Here is a 10,109-nt window from a genome sequence, read left to right as displayed (position 1 = left end):
CACTTATTTTGAACTATAAAAAAAAGAGAGCAGAAAATCACTTATTGTGGACCGAAAGGAGCGACAGAAATATTTGGTTGTTTTTTTTACGTCTTACAAGTCGTTGTCATAGTGTCTCTGGTTCCAGTCTTGAAAATGAGAAAAATTCAGATAGGAAGCATTTCCTCTGTATATGGTGTGAACTCAGATTAGTTGATACCGAGCGAAAAACACACACACAAGTTGCTGCCTCTGTCTATGGCCTATGAAAGTTGCGGTGGTCCGTGCAGCGTGCTGCCTGTCCCTCTGGCCAACAAAAGCGGCGGTTCATTATTTGCAACCCTCCAAATTCTGCTTAATTTGTTGTTCATATAGAAATTCGAATTCTATTTTCCTGCAATTATTGTTATTAAATTGTATATAGAAGAAACGAAAAATTAAAGATTCACTCCTAACATCAAATGCTTAAAATACTAGGTAATGTGTACATAGTGTAAAGTTAAAATAGCATGACTAGACTAGACTAGAAAATACTAGGTATTCAAGATTGCAAATTAATCACACCAGCACTCTCCCATAGAAGAGAGAATGAACCGAGACAGATTCACGATTTAAATTTTATCAATTTTTTATGTTATTATAACCTGGTTGTTGCTATTGTCTGTTTATTACTTTATTTTCCTTTTTTTTGAACGGAGGATCTTTAAAAAAAAACCTTTCTATCTTCATTATGTAGGGGTAAGGTAGACCCCACTTGTAGAATTTCACCGAACTTGTTGTTATTTTTGTTATTTAACATATTGCAGTTTTATAATTATGAGTTCAGAATTTAATGAATTCATCCGTCAATGATAGAGAATCCAAATAGCATGACCACACTAGGAAAAAAAAAAATCATAATTTTGTATCTATATAAGTCCGCACCGTTCCAATATTTTTAATTATTCACCCCACAAGTTGCTGAATTAAACATTGGACCACCTCTCAGCTCATCTTCCCAATGAATCTCACATGTTGTAATTCAACAACTAGTAATTCTTTTAACTCCTGCAGAAAAGGTGGCCTCTCTGTTCGTCAGTACAATGTTTATGTAAATGAATGAATTATTATACTCCCTCCGGTCCAAAATAAGTGATTTTTTGGATGTTTTCACACAGATTAAGAAATTCACCTTTTAGCATTAATTAGCAATGGAATTGACCGTATTAACCTTTACTATCTCACATAAATACTCCTAACACATATTCCAACACTATTTACTCTAAGGATAATATAGGGAAAAAAAATTTAATTAATTCTTGAAATCTGGAAAAATCACTTATTTTGGACCACAAGGAAAATATCAAAAAATCACTTATTTTGGACCGGAGGGAGTAATAGATAACAGAGCAGTAGGATGTTGGAATAATACAAAGCACCATTCAATAGGTATTTTGAGCAAATCAAAGAGTATTCAGAAGATCGCATTTTTCAAGAATATTGAAGCTGAAGTTACACAGAGCAAATCATGGACCATAACCAATCCAAATGTATGCTATATCTTTAATTAGAACTTTATAAGGGCAAAGATCAACTGTAGCCGCTATCGAAACTATTTATATTCGGTAGCTGCAAAAGTGTATAAAATTTGCATAGTTTTTTTTTTGTATATATATTCGGTTATTATTTTAAGAGAATATACAATGTCATTTTTTTAACTTACAATAAAACAAATGAATTATCTCAAAGTTTGTGTTATCGACCATAAAGGCTACATATAATTAGTAGAAACAAATTAGACGTAAAAATTTGAAGAATTAACCCAAATAGTCGTCCACCCAACTGCTTAAACTAAAAAATAGCCGATAGATATATAATATATGTATTGTATGTGTATAATTATATATAATCAATATTGTATAGGAATATACAGTATCATTTTTCCAACTTACAATAAGGACATAGTTATTATCTCAAAGTTTGTGGTATCGACCGTGAAGACCCATACATATAATTAGTAGAGGCAAAGTAGACGTAAAATTTTGAATATTTAACCCAAATAGTTGTCCACTCAATCACTTAAACTAAAAATAGTATATGAATATATAATATATGTATAATTTATGTATTATATGTGTATAATTGTCTATAATCAATATATAATCTATGTATATGGCTAGAAAAGTAAACAATGAATATGACATGCTATTTATGTAAATATCCCAAAATTTTCACAGGACAGTTTTTGCACAGTGTCATTTAAGGTTTGACCACTTTTTAAATTTCTTGCAGCAATAGCCATTTAAGTTCAGTTCCCGAGACTGAAGTTGGCTCTACTCTAGAACAAAAGAGCTGGAGTGGAGGATAACTTTAGACAAAAAATTAAAGTTGGCCTCAACTTTGTAGCTTTGTTCTGAAGTTGAACTTGAACTGCAGACCTAACTTCTCCCCATGGACTGAACTTAGGCTTAAACAGAGTCCAAATTCAGTCTCAATAATAAGTGACCAGAAGTTAAAAAAAATGACTCCGCCTAATATGGCGTTGTGCAAATAGGTTATTTGTGCACTTCGCCCAAGTTAGGCTCGATAATAATCCATAATTCAGGATTTAAATCCTATGGCTTCAATTTTTTAATTTTTTTAGATTGAACAATTATATTTTTAAAGTTATAGTTTTTTATATAATATATATATGTATACAGTCAGACTTCTCTATAACATCATCCATATATAACAACACCTCACTATAAAAGCCAAACTTCTTCGGAACCAATTTTTACGTAATGTTATAATATTTGTTATCTATAACAGTACTTCGCTATAACATCCAAAAATATTCGAAACAAACGAGGCTGTTATAGAGAAGTTTGACTGTATACTATTTTTGCAATTTTAATAAATTTTTACGTATAAATTTTTATTTTGCTCGAAATTTAGGGGTTCAAAATTTTTATTCATCTCCCCATTTACTATTTCTCATTAGAATATTATTATTATTATTATTATTTAATCTTTTAATTTATCTTTTTATATATACTTAATTATGTTTATATAATATATTTACCTAATTAATTTTTCATCACTTTGACGTATAATTTTGAAAAATTAATTATCGTGCATCTATTTTTTTTATGTTAAATTGGTGGTTAATTTTATTATGAGTTATAATTGTATGAAAAAGATATAACCATCACAAAAAATAAATGGTGCAAATATAAAATATTTGATGTTGCTAAAATTGAAATACATTAAATTAAAATACATTAAAATTATAAACACATTAAAATTGAAAATACATTAAAATTAGAAACACATTAAAATTGAAAATATATTAAATTAAAATACATTAAAATTGAAACTATGTAAATAACATAATAATTTAGTAGCGAGACATGTCGTTTTCAGGTACACCAAAATTATTATAGTACTGACTAAAAGATAATAATATAATATAGAAGAGAGAATAACATAAAAAAGAATATTTTCTTTTGGGAAAAAAAAATAGGAGAATGGTTGGATAAGTTGTCCTCAAAAATAAAGATTGGAGATGCCCTGAAGGAAGAAGAAATGGGAGAAGAGCATTACACGATGGGGAATTAAATTATTACTATTTAGGTGAAAATTCTAGTAACCAACCAACTAGCTGCTAGGATTTCCTTTAAGGCTAGTATTAGTACCCGCGCGGATGCGTTGACATTAATCATGTCAACTATTTAAGTTATTTGGATTGTATTTTAGTAATCTTAAAATTTACACTTTCTCAGTAAATATAGATAATCATTGGATATTAACTACATAATAAAATTAACCATTTCTTCTATTTTTCATTTTTGATACCATTCTTGCCGGTGTCATTGGATCCTAAAAATAGTTAAGAAGCAAAATAATAACTCATATTTATGGCAAAACAATCAAATATTGAGACAATGAATGACTCTTTGGATAAGACTTAACTCTTTTACTACTACTTGAACTCTTATTTGGTTTGTTGATATCTCTTAAAAAATATTTCTTTCTTAAAATTTCAGTTACTAAAACATTATTTTTCAATAATAATTATTTTTATAATAATGTAATTGAAAATATTATTCTTAATTCAAAACTCATTTTAGTTGGTTATCAAAAAATATAAAAAATTCTTTAGCTAGTGAATTTTTTTTTACTCCATTTTGATATTTGACATTAACCATGTTAAATATCTGAGTTATTTGAATTATATGTAAATAACCTTAACATTTAAACCTTCTAAATAATTATAGATAATCGTCAGATATTAATTAAGAAACACTACATGAAAAAAGACTAACATTTTCTCAATTCTCGTAGTGATAATTTTATTTTTGCACTATTCTCATAGGTGTCATTGGAACCTAAAAATAACCACAAAGTGAAATAATAACTCATATTTATGGTAAAGCACAAAGGTTGACATGATATAAACGATTCTTTGATTACGGCGTGACTCTTATACTATGATTTGAACTCTTATTTGGTATGATTTTATCTTTCAAAAAATATTACTATTTTGAAATTTCAATTTCTAAAACTTTATATATATTATAATAATAATTGTCTTTATAATGATGCAAGTGAAGATATTATCACTAGTTTAGAATTTACTTTAATCAGCTATCTAAAATTTAAATGATTCTTTGGCCGGATTTATTTCAGTATGACTCCACTTTAGGTTTATCGATATCTCTAGCCCCAATATTTGAATTTTTAATATCCTATATATACAAAAAGAAAATCACGTCATACCAATTTTTTCTTTATATATACTTTTTGTTACACTTAAAAGTCGTTATAGAAACTATCAATTAGAAACCAATTTATCTCTTGTTGAGTTTGAAAAAAAAACCTTTCACATAATCTAATGATTCAAAACTAACATTGTTCGACGAAAAAAATATTATATCCTTTCAATATTGGCCTGACTACAGCTAAATGAAGGAGTTTCAGCTTCTACCCTTCAATTTCTTGAATGTGCTAAATTGAAATTAATGATAGCAATTGTATAGCCAAAGTTTTGTTATTTGTTTGATGTCCATTTATTCAAATTGACTCTTCAAACAAATATTCTTCAAGAAGAAAAAGAAATAACTTTTTTTTTTAATATTGACTGATTTTGTGATGTTTCTTTCTCCAGCATGTATGTTTACTTTATTATATATGTAAGTAAACTTTTATTTGGTTTTGTAAACTCTTTTTTGTTATTTAGATAAACATAGACGTGTACCCTATATATTACATTTATTTTAAAAGAATTTCGTTTTATTCAAATCTAGCTACAGTGTTTCAAAGAACTATACTTATAAGATTTTAAATGTGAAAGAGTTTTATAGTTATATGAAGTAGTTTTTTTTGCTAGAGGCGAAGTAGTATTTAAATAATTAGAAAAAATAACAAAAGTTCCTAACATGATTGCATATGATAACATGATAAAAAAAGATAAATTTTATTTTTAATTTAAATTCGAATTTTAGAACTTTATATATAAATTCAAAATTATCTTTTAATTATATATATATATATATATATATATATATATATATATATATATATATATATATATATTTGTATTTAACTAAAATAGTCAAATATAGAATAAAGTCATCATATACTATTGACATTTATTAACTTGCCACTTGGCTTAACCATAATGTCAATTATATATGGTAAATTTCTTGCATTAATATATATATATATAGAATCCAATTCTCCTTTTAAAAAAGTTAGTAAGAAACTAGACTGGATCCATTATTTAATCGGCTAATAAGTGCAGTAATTAAAAAAATTAGATAGATTAAAATCGTTAATAAGCTATCTCTACATCCTTGCTCACCTCTTCCCAAATAAGCAATCTATTTTAAGCCCGTTAATTTACAGAGATTACATATGGTCGCCTTTCTTATCAAATGTTTCAAATATCAGTAGCAACATGTGTTTTTTAATTGTCTAAACAATTAATTCGATGTGTTCCCTAGTTATTCTCGATTCTCTTAGATTATTTTTATTCAACTTGATTCTCTTAGATTAGAAAAGGTAAACGTGACATATTATTATTATTATTATTATTATTATTATTATTATTATTATTATTATTATTATTATTATTATTATTATTATCTACTTAGTTGGAGGAAGAAAAGAAAACTCGCCAGATCTCTCACATGCAAGAAACTTATCGTTTTATGCAGCTCAACCAAATCAAAGAGAAAAAGTCGAATTAAGACAACTTCATCTCATACGCATTTAATTTGGCATATAAGGTATTGTAGGAAAATTGGGTCCACCCATAAGCGGTGTTTTAAGACCCAATAGGGTTATTAGTTAACCGTAATATTACACTTAGTGTGTACATTAAAAATACTTTTCTGCAGTATTTTTCTACGTTATTTTTCTCTCTCACTCCAAATAAGGGTTTAGACTGTGAAATTGGGGATTGCTCTAACATACCGTGACAACCACCGTCGACCAGTAATTCCAGTCGCGGTTCAATTCGTTTTCGCTTCCGCTTCACGAAGAACAAGTAAGTTCTCGTTTTACGATTTACACGTTATCTAATGTGTTTAGATTAACGTGTTCCTTCAGATACTAATGGTGTAAAAAAATTATACACCTTAAAATTATCTTTACTCGTTATAGTAGGTAATCTATCTTTTTCAAAATTACAAATACAATATTTTGACGAAACTTACATGTAAATGTTCTTTATGTGATGTGCGATAATATAATTTTTTTTACAGTAAATGTATATAACTTAAGTTCTAACTTCTTCTTATTATTATTATTATTGTTGTTGTTGTTATTGTTGTTGTTGCAGTATCTTACCATTACTTTTATACATACATAACACATATATGTGCCGAAAATGATAATTAAACTGCTAAACTTTCCACGTACTTGGCCACCGAAAAATTCATTTTGATTCTAATTAAGTTTCAGACGTTGAAATTGAATTTCCCTAGCTCTTCGTCAAATGATTTTTTTTTTGTTTTTACTAGGAGCAAAACATTAGTTAGGTCGTGAGCAAAGACAGTAATGGCATAATACTCTGTGCACGCTGTATTTTGTCTTGCTTTGACACTATGGTAAATGTCAGAGGCGTGTTTTCTGTCCGCGGAAACCAGCTTGTGGGGCAGCCAAGTTTAGTATTTGACTTCAGCCTTCTCACAACACTCAACAAAATTACAGTAATTGTGGACTTAGATTATTTTTAAGCAGCTTTAATGTAGTAAGTCTTTGGACTGATTTTAGGCAACGAAATTAAGTATGGTAACAGAAAATATAGTAGAACACATGGCAAAATATACAGGAAACTCTTTTCCCAACTTTGTATTTAACTTGAGTATACAAAGAAACTCAACTCAAAGTACAAACGTGTACAAAAGAAGATCACTCTTGACCCTCAGATTTTTCTCACAAGACTACTCTTAACCTTAGACGTTTCACTCTTGAAAACAGACTGAACATGCACTCATACACGTTTTTCTCTCTTGCCCACAAGCATAAGGATACTGCCCATTTATAACACATGAGACAACCCCTTTGCCTTACACTTGTCGCACTTTGGCTTAGTCACTTGTCCCACACATCCCACTATTTTAGCCTAGTGTAGTTGACATCCCCCAACAACTAGGATCATGTAAAATTATGCCAATAATATGGAAACATGGCAAAAAATGTGCTAACACTATCTGCCAGTTTTTAGCAAAGCCAACTGCTGCCCATGCGCCCAACATGTGTCGTAACCGCCCTTGACTTGGTCAATCTGAAGCTTGCTGCCCATTTTCGTGTCTTGGCTTGAATCAGGCGCCAATGCCTTGTACTCAGCTGCATTGTAGCCACATTTTGCCTAGGCTATTACCCACAAATATGGCCCTTTGTTGCGCCCCAATTGTATAGGAAAAAATTAAGTTTATATATGGAATTCATTATAAGATGGCACGTCATGACACGTGGACCGGTTAAAGAAGAACAAGTGATGAAGAATAATCAAAGAGGCACGAGCTTCAATAGGCACGGGCAGTCATTCAGATAAAAGGCAAGGAAGGCAGGTGCTCGAACCTCTTTATGACGGAAGATAATGAATCTGATAGAAAATAAGGAATAGATACGAACTATTGGGCATTAAATACATAAACGTTAAGGAATCTGTATTGAATCAAATATGATTGCTGATTGTAACATTACATTAAATGCCACTAATTGATAATAATGGCTCAATTATGGAAGAAACAAAATGTACCATGATGATAGGCTATAATTACGTATTTTAGTCGCTTATTACACTCAAATTTACTGCACTTTGGTTGAGTTTGCGCTTTAATCGCTAGTGTTTTGCGCTAACGGTGTGTTTTATGCCTTTTAGGAGTGATTCCGAGCTATATAGATGTTATGGAATGAATTCAAGTAATTTGGAGCTTTGAAGTATGAGTAAAATCCCAAGGAATTAAGCCGGGATCGTATTCGGGGATCAACGGATGATAGAGCAACAAAACGAAGAATCGAGTAGGCATATTGCGTACTGTCTAGTAAAATGCACATAACTTTTTGTTCAAAACTCCATTTGGGCTCCACAATATATGGTTGTAAAGCTAATTCAAAGACTACAACTTTCATGTTTTATGTTTTTCCAAATTCAAAACAAAACAGGGTGAAAAACGCGGTCGAAGCCGCGACCGCGGACATGAGGCAGTAGCCTTGCAATGTACCGCGTCCGTACCACGGTTGATCGTGGCCGCGACAGTCCAGACGTGAAATATTGTCCTTTTTCGCGTAGAAGAAGGTATAATTGTTTGGGCCCGACCCTACTTGGTATATATACATGGAAAAATGGTATTTTTAAGAGGTTGGACATAATTTAGACCTAGGGAGTCTGAGGAGACCAATTTTTGACACAGATTCGACCTAAGGAGGCAGAGACACAATAGGAGCAAGGCGGAGAATTCTTCTACGAGTTTTTCCTTCCTCTTCCTATTTTTTCATTGTTGGTTATGACTTTTAGTGTTGTAGGTTTACATACTATTATGAATAGCTAATTTGTTATCTAGGGTTTTGATAGAACCTTTTGTAGGATGAATTCTTGTTATGTTTTTATATAATTGAGCCGTTGGATTTCTCTACTTGTTCAACTATGTGTTTGTTATTGTTGTTTGAACGGCCATCAATTGACTGTGCCTATTTAGTATGTAGTGCTCGAGAGAGAGTACATATTTAGGTAGTTGTTGAACAACGTCACTCCTAACGTATGTGAGAAATCAATACAGTGGGTTTAAAGGCATGTTTAGATATAACAAAACCTTGATGTGGTCATAATGAGTTGTTAGATAAAGCTAACTAGCGTAGTTCGAGAGAATATGTCTAGTAAATTATTGTAGTTGCTCGAGAGAGAACTACGACTCCTAAAGTGCTCACGATCAGTAGAGAATACATTGGCAAAATTGTAGGGAACATCTCTAGAAGGATTCCGACAATTGGGGAAATCATAACTCTAGACCTCCTTAATTTAGTCTCCAACCCTTTGTCTCATTAGTTGATAATTTTACCGTTTTCTAGTATTTGCTAGTTAATTAGTTAGAAATATAAATCTCAATCTTTATAATTTAGAAAATTGTTCAAACTTGTCTTTTTAGTGATATTAAACAGATATAGCTAAGCCTTAGTTCTCTGTGGGATTCGACTCCGGACTTTTAGACCGGATTATATTTGCAGCAACCGCTTATCCTTTTTAGGACTAGAGTTGGGCGTGATCATACCACTTAGAAATAGCTATAAAAGGAGAAGATTGATCATTTGTAAGGACACGAAAATCACCGAAATATACTGATTTACTTTGTTTTCTTCTGTTCATCTGATTATTATTAAAGCCAATTTCTTTTATTCATTTTATATATTGATTATCAGTAACCCGAGTTCTTCTAAAATAAAGCTTTAACCGAAATTACTATTTTTGGTTAAACAAATTGGTTTCATTATCGGAAATCTGATAATCATTTACTTTCTTAATCAATTCTTTCATCAAAACTTACCATGTCGAATAACAACGACAACAACCAAGATACTCAACATCAGGAGAATGATGCGGGTGATAGGACACCACTTCCCTTACCACGTGATTCACAACGTCAGTCACGAGAAGGAACTCC

The sequence above is a fragment of the Nicotiana tabacum genome, chromosome 16 (genome assembly GCF_000715075.1).
Source record: "Nicotiana tabacum cultivar K326 chromosome 16, ASM71507v2, whole genome shotgun sequence".
Lineage (NCBI taxonomy): Eukaryota > Viridiplantae > Streptophyta > Magnoliopsida > Solanales > Solanaceae > Nicotiana > Nicotiana tabacum.
This window is presented reverse-complemented; position numbering follows the sequence as displayed.